This window comes from Coenobita brevimanus, chromosome 100 (assembly GCF_032717465.1).
Source record: "Coenobita brevimanus isolate Jiangsu-jjx chromosome 100, ASM3271746v2, whole genome shotgun sequence".
NCBI lineage: Eukaryota > Metazoa > Arthropoda > Malacostraca > Decapoda > Coenobitidae > Coenobita > Coenobita brevimanus.
In genome coordinates, this window is record NC_137053.1 from 37173761 (window position 1) to 37195901 (window position 22141).

The window sequence follows — 22141 nt, forward strand, 5'->3', positions numbered from 1 at the left end:
AAGGCGGGAAGAACAAGAGGAAGGGAGGGTGGGGCGTACACAGGAATGAGGAAGGGGTGCATATGGCTAGGAAACGTGCACACAGAGGGTGAGGTATATACGGGCAGGTTAGCATGTACACGGCGAGGGTAAGGTGTACACAGGGAGGGTGGAGTGTACATGGGGAGCATGATGTGTACACGGGGAGCGGGAGGTGTAAATGGGGAAGGCGGGGTGCACACGGAGAGGGTGTGGTGTACACGGGGAGGGTACATGGGAAGGGTGGGGTGTAGAAGACCTAAAAGTGATGCAATAATTAAAAGTTGAGATAAGGAGCGAAACGAAGGGATGCATGTGACAAGTCAAGGAAGTAAAGATAATAAAATTTTATAAACCAGATGAAAGAGAGAGAGAGAGAGAGAGAGAGAGAGAGAGAGAGAGAGAGTAAAGGATGCGAGCAAGGAAGCGATAGACATGGTGAAGAGTGAAAGAAAATGAAATCCATTCTTTTCAAGTTACTCGGATCTTCCCTAATCTGTACAAAATCGTCTGGCGGTAGTAAAATTGCAGTAATAGAGGTGTCATCGTACTGAAAGGGTAATGGAGACTGCATCCAATCCATTCACAACCAGATGTCTCTTCTCAGCAGAATAAAATCGCTTATCGCCAACAGAAATTACGCAAAACAAATGACCTCGTACTGAAGAAATTAAGAGTGGTTGGGGGTGGGGCCCAAGGAGTGGGCAAATTGTGTAAGCTGGGCGGGGTTGAGGGAGTGAGAGTGGTTTGGAGTGAATGGAAATGAAGTTTGACCAAAAAATAAAAAAAAGAAGCAAGTGATGAAAGGTACGGTATAAAAAAGTGAAATACTGAGGATACATGATAGAAGTGGGTAAGGTAAGAGGAAGAAAGAAAAGGGACGAGAGGGAAGTGATGAGAGCACTGAAGAAAAACTAAAATGAGGCAAGAAGTGGAAGGACAAGAAAAGAAGCGGGAATAGAAAATCTATTACGAAAAGCTAAATCAAAGCAGCAAAACTGTGAGAAGAGAAGGAGAAAGAACAGAGAGGAAGAGACGACAGGAAAGGAAGGGGAGACGGTGCACGAAGGTGAGAGGGAGGGAGAATGGAATGGTATCTGGAAAAGGGAGGAAGAGAAGAATGTACAGAAATACTGATAGAATTAGGCAGGTACGACAAACAAATGCGTGGAAGTAGCACAAGGGGGGGTGAATAACAAAGAGGGAGTGAAAGTGCCAGAGAGAGACAAAAGAGGGGACACGAAAGTGGCGAGGAGGGTTGGGATAGAAAATTACAAGTTTAAATAGGTATGAGATAGAAGAAAAAAATGGAGAATAGAAAAATGGAGGGCAGAGATGCACGAGCCGGGGAGGGGGGAGAGAGATGAAGAGCGGAAGGAAAGGAGGAATAAAGATAGACGGGAGACTGGGGGGGGGGGTCAAACCAATTAAAGGAATGGGGCGTGTTCTGGATGGCTGGACACACACACACACACACACACATACACACACACACACACACACACACACACATACACACACACACACACACACACACACACACACACACACACACACACACACACACACACACACACACACACACACACACACACACACACACACACACACACACACACACACACACACACACACACACACACACACATAAACGTTCATACAGTCTTACTTTCACTAGAACTCCATGCACGAGTTACCACAATGTATTATGTAAATGTGAACGTAGTTTGCTTCTAGGACAAGGTCAAGTGAACAATAACTCATGTTCGTAATTTACTTCACCTTCCTTTCTTTTGCCTGCTTCGTAAGGATACTTTTCGAAAAAAAAGGAAAAAAAAGTAGAGAATCTGAGTCAGACAAAGTGAAAGGACTAGTTGGTAATAGTGGTAGCACAGTACCTTTCCCTTGGCAAGATGTGCCATTCTCATTATCGGAATACAGCCCCGTCATCTCGCTATGTACGTCATATCTAGTCTGAGTCGCTGGTGATAGAAGGCCGTCTCCTTACTGCATGTTGTTTCAGTTGTAAGATGATCATGATATGGCAGAAGGTGGAAGAAACCGTTATATACAAAGGGATAGAAATAAGATTGTACCTATTAATTCATTTTAATCAGGCATTCAGTTACCCAGCCATCCCAGGGAGTGAAGGTGCTGTAATAAGTTTCGTTTGCTTTTTTTGTTGTACATGTATCAGCACCGATATCTTAAAAAAAATAAGAACCAAACTAGCTGAAAACATTGACTTCCTTCTGTTCATCATCTTCGTCTTGCTCGACGAAGGTTAAGTTCTGACTGTAAGATGCAGGCATTTGATATTTTACTTCTGCCATTGAACGCTATGTTTTCACCAGTCTGCCAGCCTGTCTGTGCATCTGCTAATTTGTGAAAATGAAAACTAATTGGAAAATCATCATGAAAACATGTGGGGGAATCTCCACTGACCAAGGGTGAAATGGTTAAATGTTGGTATAATATGACAAAGTATAAGACAAAGTAATGCTATTAATGTTAAAGAAAATTATGGTTTAAAAAGGAATTGCGAAGGAGGAAGATTAACATTTATGAATTTGTTTATGGAGTTTCGATTTCATCAAAATCGTTATGATTACTAATATTAAAGCAATAATTATGCGCTCTCTCTCCATATGGCCATGTTAATGTGTGTTAAAATGACATGGTCATATGGAGATTGGGTGATGACATAGCCTACTGACATAGATTTATAGTATACATCAAAATCAAAAGGAGTGCGGGGAGAAGTGAAGCCAACTAGGATGTGGATTAGTGTGAAAGGTAATGATTCATGAAGGTTTGAGCATCCGAGAAGATTGAGGCGTGTATTGTATTGTATTGAACAAACTGAGGTGAAATAGTTTACAATGGATGATTCGCGGCCTGCTTTCGATTGCTACTGGGTAAGAGGTAAGACAGTTGGGGTAAACCAAAAATCAGCGGGGACTGATTGTGGTTGGTTTAAAATTGCTATGGTGTAAACCATTACACCTTTTTCTTTTTTTATGCGAGGAAGAAGGAACCAAAGGCTACGAGCCCGCAAAAAAAGCTACTTCTAAGAAAAAGAAAGAAAGAAAAAAAAAAGCAATAAAAAAGAGAGCCAAATTCAAGATCTGTTCATTTCGAGATGCCTGGATACACTGCATTTGAAAGACTGGAGATCATAGGAAGTAGGGAATACAGACAAAGGGAGACAGTTTCAGAGTTGACCTGTTGCATAAATGAAGGATTGGGAGTAACGGTTAATGCTTGCATTAGAGAGTTGGACAGAAAAAGAATGAGAGTTTATTGCTAGACGGGTACTACATTTGACAGCTGACATAATTACTCTGAATGACGTTGATGTTTCCTGTTTTCAAGCACCATCCCACTGGAACTGATAGATGTGAGCTTGTGTGTGTGTGTGTGTGTGTGTGTGTGTGTGTGTGTGTGTGTGTGTGTGTGTGTGTGGAAGAGAGTATGGATCAGTTGGGTCAAGGATTGTGTGGGTAAGATTGAAAGTTGGAATACAGATGTGGGCGATTGTGTGTGTGTATACGCCAATGCAAGATCGTGCAAGCAGAGTGAGAGAAAAGTTCTGGACAAATGTGGAAGTGTGCATGGAAAAGTTTGGAAGGAATGAGAGTGTGTTTTTGATCGGTGATATGAATGGTAAAGTAGAGAATGTGAAGGTGGATGGAATAGTTGGTGAGTGGGGTGTGCCTGCTGAGATAGATGAGAATGGCAGTGCGTTAGTGGACATTTGTTCTGGGAGGGGGTTGGTGATAGCCAATACCCTCTTCAGGCACAAGATGATCCACATGTGTACATGGCGAGTGATGAGAAGGGTGGGTGGTGAACTGAATGAAAGGAAGGCAGTGATTGATTATGTGTGTGTGGATGAAAGGATGTGAATATGTGTAATAGATGCAAGAGTTTATAGAGGTTGGGGGAGTGGACTTTCTGACCAGTACTTGGTGGTGGCCAGCATCAAGGTCCAATTAGGATAGAGAAATAGAAGAAGGGAGGGACGGGAATGAGGAGTATTTGCAAGGAAAGTGGAAAGGTTACAAGAAGATGAGAAAAAGGCAGAGCATAAGAGAGAAGTGGAGGAACGATTGGGCAAATATGAATTGAAGCAGATGAAAGGTGTGTGCAGGATATTTACAGAAGAAATATGTGCAGCATGTGATGTGGTGTGTGGGATGAAGAGAAGACGGAGGGGTGTGCAAGAAACAGTTGTGGCACAAAAGAAGAAAACATACAATGAATGGATGAGAAATAGGGGCGTGGTAGAAGTTCAGAGGCGGAAGAGAGAGTTATATGTAGAAAGAAAGAGAAGTGAAAAGATTAGTAAGAGAGAGTAAGATGAGTGCGGATGAGGAATTTGGAAGGAACTTGAGTGTAAAGTGGAGGGACTTTAAGAAAATGTTCTGGAAAGAGGTGAAAAGAGTAAGACAGGGTGGAAGTGAAGTTAGCAGGGGAGTGAAAGATAAAAATGGTAGATTACTAGTGGAGAAGGGAGAAAACGTGAGCAGATGGAGAGAACAGTTTAAGGAATTGTTGAACATAGAGAATGGAAGTAATGCTAGTATAAGTGGCTGGGGAATGGCTGGGAGGAGGAGAGAGGTGAGAAGACAAGAAGAAATCAGTCGGATAGAAGTTCTGGAAGTAATGAAGAGAGTTAAATTGGGGAAAGATCCAGGAATTGATGGAGTGTGTGGTGAAATGCTGCAGCATGGGGGAGAGATAGTAGTAGAATGAATGTGGAAAATATGCAGATTAGCCTGGGAGGAAGGTAAAGTCCCGGATGATTGGAAGTCGGGTACAATTATTCCCTTGTACAAAGGAAAAGGAGAAAAAGAAGTGTGTGTGGTAATCATAGGGGCATCTTTCTTAGTATAATAGGAAAAGTGTATGGTAGGATACATATTGACAGAGTCAGAGAAAGAACAGAGGAATTAGTTGGAGAAGAACAGGGAGGCTTTAGGAAGGGAAGAGGTTGTGTAGATCAGATATTCATTCTTAGATCTTTAGTGGAAAAGTTTCTAGAGAATAGAAAGAAGTTGTATGCGACATTCATGGATTTGGAGAAAGCATATGACAGGGTGGATAGACAAGGATTGTGGAAAGTATTAAGAATATATGGAGTAGATTGGAAGTTGTTGAATGCTATGAAGAGTATGTATGATGGTGCTAAGGCTGCAGTACGTGTGGATGGTGAAATGAGTGAATTTTTCTCTTTGAAGGTTGGGTTGAAACAGGGATGTGTCATGTCTCCATGGTTGTTCAATCTGTACATGGATAGGGTAATAAAAGAGGTACAAGGTAGGGTAGTGGATGTTGGAGTGGCCCTGGTGAGAGAGGGTAGTGTTTGGAAACTCCCTGTACTGTTGTTTGCAGATGATATTGTGTTGTTGAGTGAAGACGAAGGAGAGCTGCAAGGCTTGGTGGATGAGTTTGGGAGAGTGTGTACGAAACGGAATCTAAAGGTGAATGTAGGGAAGAGTAAATTGATGGTCTTTGAGAGATGTGAAGTCAGTGAATGTAAAGCGAGGTTGGATGGTGAGGAATTGGAAAATGTGAGTACGTTTAAATACTTGGGTAGCGTGATGAGTAAGGATGGAGGTTTGGAGGGTGAAGTTCTTGAAAAGGTACAGGAGGGAAGAAAGATTGCTGGTTCCTTGAAAGCAGTGATAAGAAGCAGGGAAGTGAAAAAGTTACTACATGACAGTATTGTGATACCAACTCTAACGTATGGAAGTGAAGCTTGGACGTTGTTGGAAGGACACAAGTCAAGAGTGAGAGCAGTGGAAATGAGTTATTTAAGAGGATCCTGTGGAGTCACATGGAGAGACAGGCTGACAAATGAGAACATAAAGGAGCGTTGTGGTGTGGATGTGGATGTGAGAGGAAGCGTTAGGATCAATACAATGAGGTGGTTTGGCCATGTCGAAAGGATGGAGGGTGAAAGACTGACGAGAGTGTATGTGAGTGAGGTGGAGGGGGGAAGAGAGAGGGGGAGGCCGAGGATGAGATGGACGGATGGGGTGGAGAGGTATATGAGAGAGGGGGATGTAAGTTGCGAGCGAGGCAGTGAAATGACGGAGGACAGGGCGACGTGGAGGCGATTTGTTTGTGGCCACCCCGAACGGGATTGAGGTGTCTGGCAATATATATATATATATATATATATATATATATATATATATATATATATATATATATATATATATATATATATATATACATACAGTTTATATATATACTGTATATATATATATATACTGTATATACATATATATATATATATATATATATATATATATATATAAACACATATATATATAGATAGATAGATAGATAGATAGGTATATATATATATATATATATATATATATATATATTGTTACATAGCCCATGATATCATCATCCTTTGTATAATTCTAACGTACAGTATGCTGCATGTTTGATCACGATTCGCCTCTTGGCTTCCATAGTGACCAAGCTTCCGTGTTCCACCTCACTCCCCCCTTCTCCCCTTATAGTAGAGTAAGTCGTTCTTTCTGTTGTTCAGAGCAGGAGTGTCAACTCTTTGTCCCCTATGGCTTCATTTGCGCGTCCTTCTTACAAGTTGTATCAAGCTCTGCCGGCCCCTATATAATGAGCTCAGTCTCTGCATTAATTGCCACTTAGATCTACTCCTCATTTTGTTCACATCTCTGTCCTCCCTTGTACAGAGTATTGTTACTGTGAGTGCTCAGGAAGTCTCCCACCATCTAGCTGCTGTGTATTTTGAGTATAAGTGTTATTACATTTTTTTCTTGTACTGTATAGGATAAGGCGTTAATTCGTAGGCCTGGTGAGGTTTTTGTGTTTCATGTGGAGTTTTTACTGTCAGCCAGTAGTAATAATATTTTGTATCTGTAATAATATATCTTGCATTAACTGAGCATTATCCGGTTTTCTCATTTTATCAGGGCTGACTTAGATAAATTTACTCTTGCTAATTTCGTGTTAATAGAGGCTATTGCAGTTAACCATATATTTAACCTGTTTTTTGCCATTACATTATCCTTATGAGTCCTGAATGTTTAGTTGTTAGTTTGAGCATTAAACTTTAACTTGTAATTTTACCTAACTCTTTTGTTTTGAACCTGGAACTTTGCGGGACAGTAGTGATTTTGGTGTTCTCACTTGATGTGTTCATTATCTATCTCTGTTCCGTAACATAAATTTGGCGACATTTTATCAGGATATTCAGGATATTATCATAAGAATATTGCTTGATATTTTGTGACTGTGATTTATTCATGATGTCTACTATTACTACTCTTGATGAAGCCAAAGATTTTTTGTCAAATGTGCAAACAGTGTGTGATGTAGAAAACAGCACAAAGAATGAACTTAAGCTTGTTGCTCAACAATTGGGAATTGCTGTTAGCTCTCATCAGTCTAAAGATCAAATTGTTGACATGATTAATAAAAGCTTGTTTAATGTAACTCCTCCAGAAGAGCAAACGCAGATTGAAATAGCTAAGTTACAGCTAGCTCTGCAGGAGGCTCGTGCTAAGGAGGCTGAATCTCAGGCTCGTATTCAGGAGGCACAGGCACAATTCGAAATTGCTAGGATTCAGGCAGACCATGAGAATCGCATGAAACAAAGTGGAACTGGATCATCTAGCTCTGATGATTTTGATGTGACTAAAAATGTTAAACTTGTCCCTCCTTTTAATGAATCTGATTTAACAAAGTATTTTCAGTTGTTTGAGAGGGTAGCTACAGGTTTTAATTGGCCCAAAAAGTATTGGCCAGTACTCCTTCAGAGTGTTCTCACCGGTAAAGCTCAAGTAACTTATGCATTTTTTTCTCAGGGTCAATCTGATAATTATGATGTAGTTAAGAGCTTGATTCTTTAGGCCTATGAGCTTGTTCCCGAAGCCTATAGAGTGAAATTTAGGACAACTTATAAGGAAGATAAGCAATCCCATGTTGAGTATGCAAAAATCAAAGAAGATCCGTTAAAGCAGTGGTTCAATTCTAAGAAAGTAAACTCTGATTTTGATAAATTTAAGCAGATGATTTTGCTGGAGGACCTCAAAAGATGTATTAATAATGATGTAAACCTATATCTTGATGAGAAAAGAATAGATAATTTGTCTGATGCTCCAGTTTTAGCTGATGAATATGTTCTCACTCACAAGAGATATTCTAAAAAAAGGAAAGCAGAGAGTAAGTACGTTGCCTCTACTCAGAGTACAGGTAACAGGAAAGAGAATAAAGATGATGTTTCTCAGGAAGTAAATACCAGCTTCACCTCTAGATTTCAGAAAAGTAAATGTACTTATTGTAGTAAGCTTGGTCATACTACGGAGAAATGTTTCAGGAGACAGCGTGATGTGAACAAAAAGGAGTCTTTAAATATTCAGTCAATTGGTCTAGTGTCCACCCTTGAGAGTTCCCAGAATTCTTTAACCGAGTTAACTGAACCTGCTTTGAGGGGTAAATTGAATTCTTATGATGAAGCTCCTCTTTTGAGCAGTAACGTGGGTGACACTCTCAAGAGTTCATGTGCTAATTTCCTGTCTGATGGTTTTGTCAGTCCTCTGGACAGTAATAACAGGAAATCAGTTAAAATATATCGTGATACAGGTGCTTGCCAATCCCTTATGCTGACCAGTGTTCTAGGCTCTAATGTTAATTCCTCTGATGAAACTGTAATCTTACAAGGTGTAGGGAATAATAACTTCTCAGTCCCTCTGTGCAGAGTGAATTTAGAGTCTGGTTTTGTTAATGGTTCCGTTATGGTTGGGTTGGTTGAGACACTCCCAATGTCAGGTGTAACTTTCTTACTTGGAAATGATATTGGTGGAAGTCAAGTGTGTCCAGCTCCTCAGTTGTCTAGTGAGCCAGTGACTGCGACCCAGGATTGTGATCTCCCTGACGTGTTCTCTGCATGTGCTGTCACTAGGGCTAAGTCTAAAGTTACTGGTGACTTGGACCACTCACCAGATGAGGCAGTACCCCGTAGTGTTGATAATTTGTCTCGTCAAGAGTTGGTTGAGTTGCAGGTTGCTGACCCTGAGTTGAAAGGTCTAGCTAACTCTGCTTGCAGTGAGGAAGAGTCAGCTGGTGCTTCTACTTGTTATTATATAAAGTCAGGAGTACTTATGAGAAAGTGGAGACCCCCAGCAGCATCAGCCGACGTGAATGGGAGGTTGTACATCAAGTTGTCATCCCTCGTGTTTGTAGGCAGGATATCATTAGAGTGGCTCATGATTCCAGTTTGGCAGGACACCTTGGAGTGAGGAAGATTGTGGCACGCATTTTGAAACACTTCTACTGGCCAGGTATCTTCAGAGATGTTTCCTGGTATTGTAAGTCTTGTCACACCTGTCAAGTTGTGGGGAAGTGTAATCAGACCGAAAAGGTTGCACCTCTAGTTCCCATTCCTCCTTTTGAGGCGCCAGTCACCCGTGTGTTGGTGGATATTGTGGGCCCTCTTCTTAAGACTTCTTCAGGATTTTCTTCTGTGTTGACCCTGATTGATATGGCTACTCGTTATCCTGAAGCCATTCCACTTAGAAATATCTCAGCAAAGAATGTGGTCAAAGAAATGCTAGGGTTCTTCACCACGTTTGGTCTGCCCAAGGAGGTACATTCAGACCGGGGAAGTAATTTCATGTCAAATTTTTTCAAGCAGTCTCTGAAAGAGTTGGGCATCACCCAGATCACGTCTTCAGCTTACCATCCCCAGACCCAAGCAGCGTTGGAGAGATATCATCAAACACTCTAATCGATGCTCAGGAAATACTGTTTGGAACATCAGAAAGACTGGGGTAAAGGTCTTCCATTTGTTGTATTTGCTGCAAGAGAATCTCCAAATGAATCACTGGGCTTCTCACCCTTTGAACTACTGTTTGGCCATGAAGTAAGAGGACCCCTTAAGCTACTCAAGGAATGCTGGCTGTTGGAGGAAGATGACATCAACCTGATGGAGTATGTGATGAAGTTCAAAGAACGGCTGTCCACTGCTTTACAGCTGGCGAGAGAGAATTTAGGAGCTGCTCAGGAGAAGATGAAGACTTGGTATGATAAGAAGTCCAGGTTACGCCACTTTCAGCCAGGAGATCAGGTTTTGATTCTGCTGCCTGTGCATGGGCAACCTCTTCAAGCCAAGTTTAGTGGTCCTTATTTGGTGGAGAAGAAACTCAGTGATGTCAACTAAGTCATCAGCACACTAGATCGTACAAAGAACAAGCAACTTTGTCACATGAACATGCTAAAGTTATATCACAGGCGGGACGAAAATAACCCAGTCTGCACTGTAGCTGTTCCACCCGAGTCTGCAAGTGAAGTTCTCCCATGCAGCATGAGCCTGAGTGATAGTCTGGGGAAGAATCCTGATATCATGAATGATCTCCAGACTAAGCTTTCTCATCTAGATCCCGAGGAAAGGCAGGAGTTTTCGGCATTACTGCAGGAGTACCCACAAGTGTTCCGTGCCACTCCAAGGAGAACCACTATGTTGATGCATGATGTCAATGTTGGAGACGCAAAGCCAATTAAACTGCCTCCTTACCGTGTGAACCCAGTGAAAGTTCCTCTCATCCAGAAGGAGCTTGGCTACCTGTTGGACCACAAGATGATTAAGCCCTGTCAGAGCGAGTGGAGTTCTGTCACTCTAGTCCCTAAGCCAGGTGGGTCACAGCGGCTTTGCATCGACTACAGACGTGTTAATCAGATAACCAAAACAGACACTTACCCTCTCTCTCGCGTGGAAGATTGCATAGACAAGATTGGAAAGGCTAGGTACATAAGTAAGTTTGATTTGTTAAAGCGATACTGGCAAGTACCTATGACTGAACGTGCTAGGGAGATCTCATGTTTTGTAACACTAGGAAAGACTTTTGCATGTACTGTAATGCCATATGGTATGAAGAATGCACCAGCCACATTTCAGAAGCTCATGAATGTTGTAACAGAGGGTTTGGCAGGGTGTGTTGTATATATTGATGATGTATTAATCTTCAGTGACAACTGGAAAGATCACCTATGCCATGTCAGTAAATTTCTTGAGCGTTTGGTTCAGGCTAATCTTGTAGCTATTTTATCAAAGTATGAGTTTGGTCAAGCTAAAGTTCAGTACCTTGGGTACGTAATTGGTGATGGACACGTTGTACCACCAGAAGCTAAGTTTCAGGTTATAAGTGATCTTCCCAGACCTAAAATTAGGAAAGAGCTACAAAGATTTTTGGGAATGGTAGGTTATTACAGGAGATTTGTTTTTAACTTTTCAATTCTTGTATCACCACTTACAGACCTACTGAAAAAGGGAGTTAAATTTGTCTGGACCGATAACTGTGAATCCTCTTTCAGCAGACTTAAAGCTATCCTATTAAGTCAGCCAGTGCTCGCTACTCCAAATTTTGCTAAGCCTTTTAAGATGGCTGTTGACGCAAGTGATACAGGAGCTGGGGCTGTTTTGCTGCAAGAGGATGATCAGGGTATTGAACACCCTGTATCTTATTACAGTAAGAAGTTCACTCCACCTCAAAACAACTACTCAACTATTGAGAAAGAGCTTTTGGCCTTGATTTTGGGTTTACAGCATTTTTCATTTTATTTGTGATCTGGTTTTGACCCCATAGTCATTTATACCGATCATAACCCACTGAAATTCCTTAGTAAGTTTAAAGATAAAAATCAGAGATTGACCAGATGGAGTCTACTTCTTCAGGAGTATTCATTAGACATACAACATGTCAAGGGGAAAGAAAATGTTATTGCAGATTGCTTATCTAGACTTTAGACAGATTGTTTTAGAGTAATAAGAAATTTCCTTTGTAAATTTTTTTTTTTTTTTGTGGGGAGGTGTTACATAGCCTATGATTTCATCATCCTTTGTATAATTCTAACGTACATGCTGCATGTTTGATCACGATTCGCCTCTTGGCTTCCATAGTGACCAAGCTTCCGTGTTCTACCTCACTCCCCCCTTCTCCCCTTATAGTAGAGTAAGTCGTTCTTTCTGTTGTTCAGAGCAGGAGTGTCAACTCTTTGTCCCCTATGGCTTCATTTGCGCGTCCTTCTTACAAGTTGTATAAAGCTCTGCAGGCCCCTATATAATGAGCTCAATCTCTGCATTAATTGCCACTTAGATCTACTCCTCATTTTGTTCACATCTCTGTCCTCCCCTGTACAGAGTATTGTTATTGTGAGTGCTCAGGAAGTCTCCCACCATCTAGCTGCTGTGTATTTTGAGTATAAGTGTTATTACATTTTTTTCTTGTACTGTATAGGATAAGGCGTTAATTCGTAGGCCTGGTGAGGTTTTTGTGATTCATGTGGTGTTTTTACTGTCAGCCAGTAGTCATAATATTTTGTATCTGTAATAATATATCTTGCATTAACTGAGCATTATCCGGTTTTCTCATTTTATCAGGGCTGACTTAGATAAATTTACTCTTGCTAATTTCGTGTTAATAGAGGCTATTGCAGTTAACCATATATTTAACCTGTTTTTTGCCATTACATTATCCTTATGAGTCCTGAATGTTTAGTTGTTAGTTTGAGCATTAAACTTTAACTTGTAATTTTACCTAACTCTTTTGTTTTGAACCTGGAACTTTGCGGGACAGTAGTGATTTTGGTGTTCTCACTTGAAGTGTTCATTATCTATCTCTGTTCCGTAACAATGTATATATATATATATATATATATATATATATATATATATATATATATATATATATATATATATATATATATATATTGGCAGACGCCTTAATCTCGTAAACAAATCACCACATCGCTCTGTCCCCCGCCATTTCATTGCCCTGCTCCCAGCTCACACACCCCTCTCTCATACACCTCTCCACTCCATCTCTCCATCTCACTCTCGGCTTCCCCCTCCCTCTCCCTCCCTACACCTCACTCACATAGACTTTCATCGTCACTCTCTCCTCTCCATCCTCTCCACATGGCCAAACTACCTCAGTGTGTTGCTCTTAACACTTTTTATCACATCCACATCTACACCACAACGCTCTTTCACTTCCTCATTTGTCAGTCTATCTCTCCATGTGACGCCATATGCTCTTCTCAAGTAACTCATTTCCTCTGCTTTCACTCTTGACTTCTCTCCCTCCAAAAAGGTCCAAGCTTCACCTCGATGCGTTAGAGTTGGTATCACAAAAGTGTCATGTAGTAACTTTTTCACTTCCATGCCCACTTCTCTGTTTCTTATCATTGCTTTCAAGGAACCAGCAATCTTTCTACCTTGTTGTACCCTTTCAAACACTTCATTCTATAAACTTCCATCCTTACTCATCACACACCCCAAGTACTTAAACGCACTCACATTTTCCATTTCCTTCTCATCGAACCTCGCTGTACTTTCACTGACTTCATTTCTCTCGAAGACCATAACTTTACTCTTCCCTATATTCACCTTTAGATTCCGTTTCTTACACACTCTCACAAACTCATCCGCCAAGCCTTGCAACTCCCACCGTCTTCATTTAAAAACACAGTATCATCTGCAACCAAAAGTACAGGGAGTTTCCAAACATTGCTCTCTCTCACTAGGGCCACTCCAACATCCACTGCCCTACCTTGTACTTCTTTTATAACACCGTCCATATACAGATTGAGCAACCACTGAGACATGGCACGTCCTTGCTTCAGTCCAACCTTCAGACAGAAAAATTCACTCAGTTCACTATCCACACGCACTGCAGCCTTAGCACCCTCATACATACTCTTCACGGCCTTCAACAACTTCCCATCTACTCCATATATTCTTAATACTTTCTACACTCCTTGTCTATCCTCCCTGTCATATGCTATCTCCAAATCCATGAAGGCCTCATACAACTTCCTTCCCTTGTCTAGAAACTTTTCCACTAAAGATCTAAGAATGAATATCTGATCTACACAACCTCTTCCCTTCCTAAAATCTCCCTGTTCTCCAACTAATTCCTCTCTTATTTCCGTAACTTTTCCTATTACACTGAGAAGACAAATGCCCCTATGATTACCACACATTTCTTTTTTCCGTTTTTCTTTGTACAGGGGAATAATTATACCTGACTTCCAATCCTCTGGGACTCTACCTTCCTCCCAGGCCAATCTGCACATCTTCCAAATCCGTTCTGCTGCTATCTCTCCCCCATGCTTCAGCATTTCACACACACTCCATCAGTTCCTGGGGCTATCCCCATTTTAACTTTCTTCATTGATTCCACAACTTGCATCCTACTGATTTCTTCTGCTCTTCTCGCATCCCTCCTTCTCCCAGCCATTCCCCAGCCACTTATACTCGCATTGCTTTCATTCTCTATGTTCAACAATTCCTTAAACTGTTCTCTCCATCTGCTCACTTCTTCTCCCTTCTCCACTGGTACTCTACCATTTTTATCTTTCACCTCCCCGACCAGCTTCTTTAACACCCTGTCTAAATTTCTTTACCTCTTTCCAGAACATTTTCTTATATTCCCTCCACTTGATACTCAAATTTCTTCCAAACTCCTCATCCACTCTCTTCTTACTCTTTCTTACTAATTTTTTCACCTCTCTCTTCCTCTCTACATATAACTCTCTCTTCCGTCTCTCAACTTCTTCCACGCCCCTGCTTCTCATCTACTCATTATATGTTTTCTTCCTTTGTGCAACAACCTCTTTCACTTCTTCACTCCTTCCTGCACTCCCTTTCGTCTTCTTTTCACCTCACACACCACCTCATATGCTGCACAGATTTCTTCTGTTAATATCTTGCAAACACCTTCCACGTCCCCCATATGTTCCAATCCATATTTACCCAATCGCTCCTCCTCTTCTTTCTTATATTCTGCTTTTCTTCCATCCTCTTGTAACCTTTCCACCCTGCTTGTATGAACGCCTTTCTCCACTCCTTCCCTTCTTCTATTTCTCCATTTCATTTGTACTTTTATTTTGACTACCACTTGGTGGTGGTCAGAAAGTCCACTCCCCCAGCCTCTATATACTCTTGCATCCATAACACACCTTCTCATCCTTTCGTCCACACACACATAATCAATCATTGTCTTCCATTCATTCAGTTCATCACCCACCCTTCTCATCACTCGCCATGTATACCTATAGATCATTTTGTGCCTGATGAGGGTATTGGCAGTCACCAACCCCCTCCCAGCACAAATGTCCACTAAACCACTACCATTTTCATCCATCTCTGCAGGCACATCCCAACACCAGCTACTCTATCCATCTTCTCATTCCCTACTTTTCCATTCATATCTCCAATCAAAAACACTCTCTCATTCCTTTCAAACTTTTCATGCATGCTTCCACATTTGTCCAGAACTCTTCTCTCGCTCTGCTTGCATGATCTTGTGCTGGCGCATACATGCATACAACCATCCACATTTGTTGTCCAACTTTCAGTCTTACCCACACAATCCTTGCGCCAACTGATCCATACTCTCTTATACTTCCCTTCCATCTGTTACTCACAACAATACACACTCCTTCTTTTGTCTTCTCATTCTCACCTACTCCCGCGCATATACTCCATCCATACTCCCATTCTCTCACACTCTTTCTGCCTCATCTAGTTTCAGTTAATCCACGTACATCCACTTTCGCACCCTCAAGTACCTGGTCAATCTTTCGTTCTTTCACCTCATCATTTGCACCATTTACTCGTACATTCCATGTAGATATCCGTACCATGTCCTTTGCTCGGTTCTTAGTCGTCACCTTTTGGTCAGTCTTGGTCCGAGGCTTCTTGTTCATTTTTTTAGTTGTTTTCCGGGGAAGAGCACTAACTCTCCGCCAACCCACTTGTTGTCACGTAGGGAACACGTGTTGGTTGGTTATAAGCTTACCACCCAGCGTTGTAAATGCTTTTTTGGTTTACAGGAAATTATTTGGCTTGCCACTCAGTGAATAGCTACCCCCAAAACAGAGTACCACTACACTAAGTGGGTGGATGTTGGGTGCCCCCACCTGCATGTATATATATATATATATATATATATATATATATATATATATATATATATATATATATATATATATATATATATATATATATATATATATATATATATATATATATAACCTCCTGACTCATACTATCCATCAATCAACAGACCAACATGAAGAAACTCATGCAGTAGCTCTTGGCATTTCTAAAGCTTTTGACAGAGTGTGGCACAGTTCCCTGCTATCGAAACTCCCTTGCTATGGACTAACGTCTTTTGTTCCTCTGCTTTCCTCATATTTCAGCGACAGAAAAATAAGAGTAAAAGTACATGATGTATATTCCAATTTCTACTCAATGCCCGTGTGCCACAAGGATCAGTTCTGGCGCCGACCCTATTCCTAGTTCATATTAATAATCTCTTATCTGTCATCCACAGTCCCATCTATTCATAAGCAGATGACTCCACATTTCACAGTTCATTCACACTCAAACACTCATTTACAAAGTTTAATATCTCTAACTTTCAACTCACTGCAGCCATCTCCATAAATCAAGACTTATTTATGATCAGTGAATGTTGACAAAATAGCCTTGTCTCATTCAATGCCAGTAAAACCAAATACTGTGTGCACATTTCACTAATAGACAGATATTGCCAGATTCGTGTATTACCTTCAATGCTACCAACATTTCCATATCCAAAAGTACTGAAATTCTTAGTGTTTTACTTAATGCCCTCAGCTGGACCTCTCATGTCAGATCAGTTGCTAAAACCGCCGCAGAGAAACTTGGATTGTTGTACTGAGTTCATAACTTCATCACTGACGAGAGCAGTTAGATATAATCTATAGGAGTCATGTGCACTCTCAGCTGGAATATTCCTCACCCTTGTGGAATGGATGTGGAGAGGTTGCACTCAAACTCCTAGACAAAATTCAGAACAAAGCTAATGGAATTATTATTAATAACCCAGCTATTATAAATAAACTACCTCCCCTACAAGTAAGAAGGAATATTGCCTCCCTTGCATTGCTTTACAGATACTTTTATGGCAAATGCTTAGACGAAGTTGTGTCCATTGTACCACCTCTCCATGCCTTCGCTCGTACTTCACGGGCATCTGGTGGCGCTCATGACTGGAATATCACACAGCCATATTGCAGAACAGCCTATCAGAATCTTATTTCCCGAACTGCATCTCTCTGGAACTCACTTCCTAGGAGTTGTTTTCCTCCAAACTTCAACCTACAGCTGTTCAAGTCCAACTGTTAAGGATTTTGTTTGATAAATGGAGGACGCCAGTAATCTGGTGTTTGCAATTTTGTTTACTCAATTGTTTTTCCTTCCTTTGTTCTGTTATTAAAAAAAAGAAAAAGATAAAAGGTTAGGTATACTGTAGACGAGCCAGCTAAGGTAGATTGAACTGTTACATAAGCAGAGAACACGAGGGTCTCCAGTTTCTTGTTTCTCTTGCTTAAACGTTCCTGACTTGCATCCAGTCATGCACTTAGCTGCTAAGTATCACCTGTCTAGCATCTATCTAGGTGAAATACAAGCTTAAAGTTGACTTTGAACTCGATCTTAACCCGACCACTAAGAAATCCCTTTGCAGGGTACATCTGTCTAGCATTAGTCAAAATGAATTGATTATGTGTATTCACAGTAAGAAGAGGATTAATGCGATGTGAGACAAGTTACAAATGAGAACTGAGTTTAGCTCCATGCCATTTCCTTTTCACACATTTGGCACTTGTTATCTTTTATTGCAGAACCAAATTTTTTACCTCTCTCTCTCTCTCTCTCTCTCTCTCTCTCTCTCTCTCTCTCTCTCTCTCTCTCTCTCTCTCTCTTTTATTTTTTTCGGTTCCTTCACATTCAAGAGGTTCCTTAGTGGCCTCAGTTTACGCCAACAAAAAGCAGGGAAAGTTGCTTGATGTGACGCGCGACGGACGTTGTGGAAGCCCAAGAGCTGGACCAGTGGAAAATGACTGGGGTGCAGTAATGTGAACCAACGGATTTTACCGTTTCTGCTCTTTGTTATATCGCCTTTACCTCAACAGAATTTTATATGTTTCATTATCAAATACACAGAAAAAAATAACTAAGTAGTACTAATTATTTTCTATATAAAATACAAAGTTAGAAAAGAGACCATTTCAATGTGAATTGGGTGTTCTCTGCTTCTATGTATTATAGCTGGAAAAGACGCCCAACATGTGAGGTGAAAATCAGCAGGCTACACTCTCTCTCTCTCTCTCTCTCTCGCTTTTCTCTTTTCATCAGGATCACCAGTCTGGCAACCGTTTTAGGGCGATCATATCTATCCTAAGCTGGATAAAATTGTCTGGAAGCACCAAGAATAAAGGAAAAATAAGCTGTAGTGTTCAGCCTGAAGTCCTTTAGGCTGAATAAGGTCGTCTGTCGGTTGGAAGAAGTAAAAAAGAAGTCATCGTAATGAAGAGATGAATGGAAACTTTCACCCTTTCACTACCAGAGACCTCACTTAAGCTGTGTAAAATCATTTGATGAAAGCTGAATAAAATCGCCTGGTGGCAGACTGCTTAGAGTATAAAACGCGTCGTCTCTCGGACTTTCAATTTTGTTATGGTCATTACAAAACTAATTTATGTAAATTATGAAGAACCTCTTGTGCCCAGGCTGATAAGAATGATCTCTCTTAATTACGATGGCTCAACCTCATCTTAAGTTAATCGTTTTGTAGTGGCAAAAATGTAATATTAATGGTGTCATCGTAGTAGTCCCGTTATTTTATGCAAGAATGTTAACTCAGTCATGATGCTGACTTTGTATTAACTTTCTTGCCATCCCCAGAGTTTTTTTTTTTTCTTTTTTATCTGGTTCAGGAAGAGCTTTGTCTTAGTGAAGGGACTTAATTGACTGGTACAGTTCCTCTCTCTAACCCACATTTTTGACATGTTAGGAAGCTCCTAGCCAGTACATTCCTGGATATGGCGCCTTAATATATTATCATATAAATATGAGCATTACCGATATCAGAACGGTAAATAGTGTACGCCACATATGAGCTAATTAACCATCCGACGACCATGGATATTAACTACTGTATTCTTGTGCCTGGGACTCGGTTTGATGCAGCTGCGGAGTGGCTTCACATAATGTAAAGATTCCACTAACCCATAGGCGACGACAGGAACCTTACTTATTTTTTATTACTGCTGTCAGCAGACAGCAATAATAAAACTCAGCCTAGGATGGCCTTTCCTCGTCTATGAGGTAAGATGCAGCATACAGTATAAATAGCTTAGGAAGAGGTGCTGGAGAGATTAAACGAGCGCGGGCGCGCTAGAGAGAGAGAGAGAGATTAGTGTTGCTTGTTAAAGTCCCCGTGTTGCGTCTTGATTAAAAGAATGCGTGGAATTGCTCAGGTCAGCGAGTAGATGACTTTCTCTCTCTCTCTCTCTCTCTCTCTCTCTCTCTCTCTCTCTCTCTCCAACTTTTCCTCACATGATTTCCTCGAACCCGCATAACCTGAAACATTCCTCCCTTTCCTCAGTATCTGTAGGTTTTTCCTGCATCATCTTCAGTTAGTTTCAACTTACTGTCTCTCTACTTCATTCTCATTTCCCTAATCACCAGATAATTGCAGGCAATGTCTTTTTTCCCCCTAATAGACAAATACACAAACACAGTTCATTTTTTATTGCCTTCCTCGTTCTTCAATTCATCTTAGGTTTCTTACAACTCTCTCTACACCATTCCTTCTCTTCCTCCCTCTTTCCCACTCTTCCTTGCTCTTCATGTCCCTGTCCTTCAGCTTTGTTTTTTTCCCCTCTGTTCCACCCTTACTCCTCCTTTTCCTCGTCATCCTTCACGCATCCCCTCCTTCCTCTCTCTGTTTCTATTCTCCTCCTGCTTTCTATCACTCTCTGCTTCCCACTCTTTTCCTTTTCCCCCCTCTTCCTACTTCCTCATCTTTTTCTTACTACTCCTTTCTCTTGTACACTTTTATTTTCCGACGGCTTTCCATCATCTTACTTTTCTGTTATCTTCCTCGCCATCCATCTTTCCTCCTCGTCTACTTTTTCTCTTTCACTATTTCTTTTTATCCTCTCTCTCTCTCTCTCTCTCTCTCTCTCTCTCTCTCTCTCCTTTCCAGTTCTCTTTCATCTTTTGCTTCCTCATCCTCTTTCCCCTCTCTTTCTTACTCTGTCTCCTCGTCCTCCTCTCCTACCCCCATTCCCTCTTTTTCCTTTCTTCCAGTCTTTTCTTTTTTCCCCCTAGCTCTCCTCCCTTTCTATTTCTACCCTATGAGCCTTCCTGCTATTTTATCTTTGTGTTCAACTCATAGAATAGTTGTTTTTGTAACCTTCCCAAAAACAAACACCCACGAAGAGATGAGTAGGTCTCTTGTTGTTTACTTTCCTTTGTATTACTTTTTTTTTTTATGTGAGGAAGAAGGAACCAAAGGCAATGAGCCCGCAAAAAACTGTTCCTTCCAAGAGAAAAACAAAATACAAGAGAGAGCCAAATTCAAGATCCATTCATTTCGAGATGCCTGGACACACAGCGTTTGAAAGACTGGAGATCATAGGAAGCAGGAAATACAGACAGAGGGAGACAGTTCCAGAGTTGACCTGTTGCATAAATGAAGGACTGAGAGTAACGGTTAACTCTTGCATTAGAGAGTCGGACAGAAAAGGGGTGAGAGTTTGTTGCTAGACGGGTGCTACGCGCCCATCATAGAAGTGGAGGAATGCATGCAGACAGTTCAGAGGAACAGTGACCATTGAAGTAGCGATAGAAAAGAGATAAAGATGTAACACTGCGGCGAAGAGACAGAGGTTGAAGGGAGTCAGTAAGAGGGGGAGAGTTAATGAAACGAAAAGCCTTTCGGCCGTACTCTTAAACTGTGGGATGGCGTTCACCTTGCGCTATCCGCATCTTTTGGTAGTATTAACGCACGAAAGGGAGAGCGTTCCCCGGTGAACGGGAGAGGATTACCACAGCGTAGTACTGGAATCCGCAGGGGGTCTCGTACCACCCCTTCGAATGCCCCTTCCTCATATTTTAGCACCCTTGTGCAAAGAAAATTATGTAGAATTTGAAGGACCCTATAGTGTGTGTGATAGGAATTTTAATTTAATGATAAAAACATCGTATAAAGAAAAATAAGCGTTTAATATTTTTATCATTTTAAAAGACTTCACCACTTATGCGGAGATGGTTAATTTACGACGAGACGAAAACAAAGATGAGATACTGTATCCACTTCCATTTTATTTCTTAATATTTCTACCAAGCTGTTTATCACATATGGTGCATGATACTTTTATAATTAGTTTGGTTGGTACGTGAAATAATTCCTACAGTAAAGAATGGCCGAGTACTACCTAAACAGACGACTGGTGCACAACCAGTTGGTTGGAATTACGAACTCTCATGTTTGCGTTCGGTGAGCTTTTACAAGTCCGCACTATTTTGTTTTGGTTTGGCAATATATTTTTCTGGTGTATTTTGGTGTGATCTGAACGAAGTTGGCTTTTATTTTTGGTGTTCGTGATTGGTTTTCAAATTAACCCCCCTCGCCCCGTGTCTTAGGGGGTGGGATTTCGGGGTTCTGGGTGAGAAGAATGGCAAAAACAAAGCATTTGGGGCAGAAATATAGTCAAAATTGGTATGACCAGCAAAGGCGTATTTGTAGGGTTATTACTGACGTCTGACACCGAATTTTTCCTGCAGCACAGGATCTCCAAATCCTGTATGTATACTCCTATACAGTGTATTTAGGAACAAATGTCAGTCTTTAATAAGTGAAGAGGTAAGACTTCCAATCATTAATAGATTATATTGTGTGTGAATCTTAGAAACTGTCATATGTATTGTTTTTATTTTAAGGTTTTGAATTTTAAAATTAATCAGTGTTACCAACTCTTTGCCGCGCCTGCTCACACGAAGGGGTGCGCTCTCCCGCTGTCAAGATTACCACTGACGTTGAAGGTGTGAGCTTCCACCTCGAGTTGGGTGAGGGAAGGGTAACCCCTGCCCTCAGTTTCAAGACTACGGGCGTTTGACTCCACCCTATTGAGAAGAGCTGTATGTGGGAAGCCTCCCCACACATGAGAGTTGTACTCCACACAGGGGCGGATAAAACCCCTGTATAGAGTCAACAATTGTGCA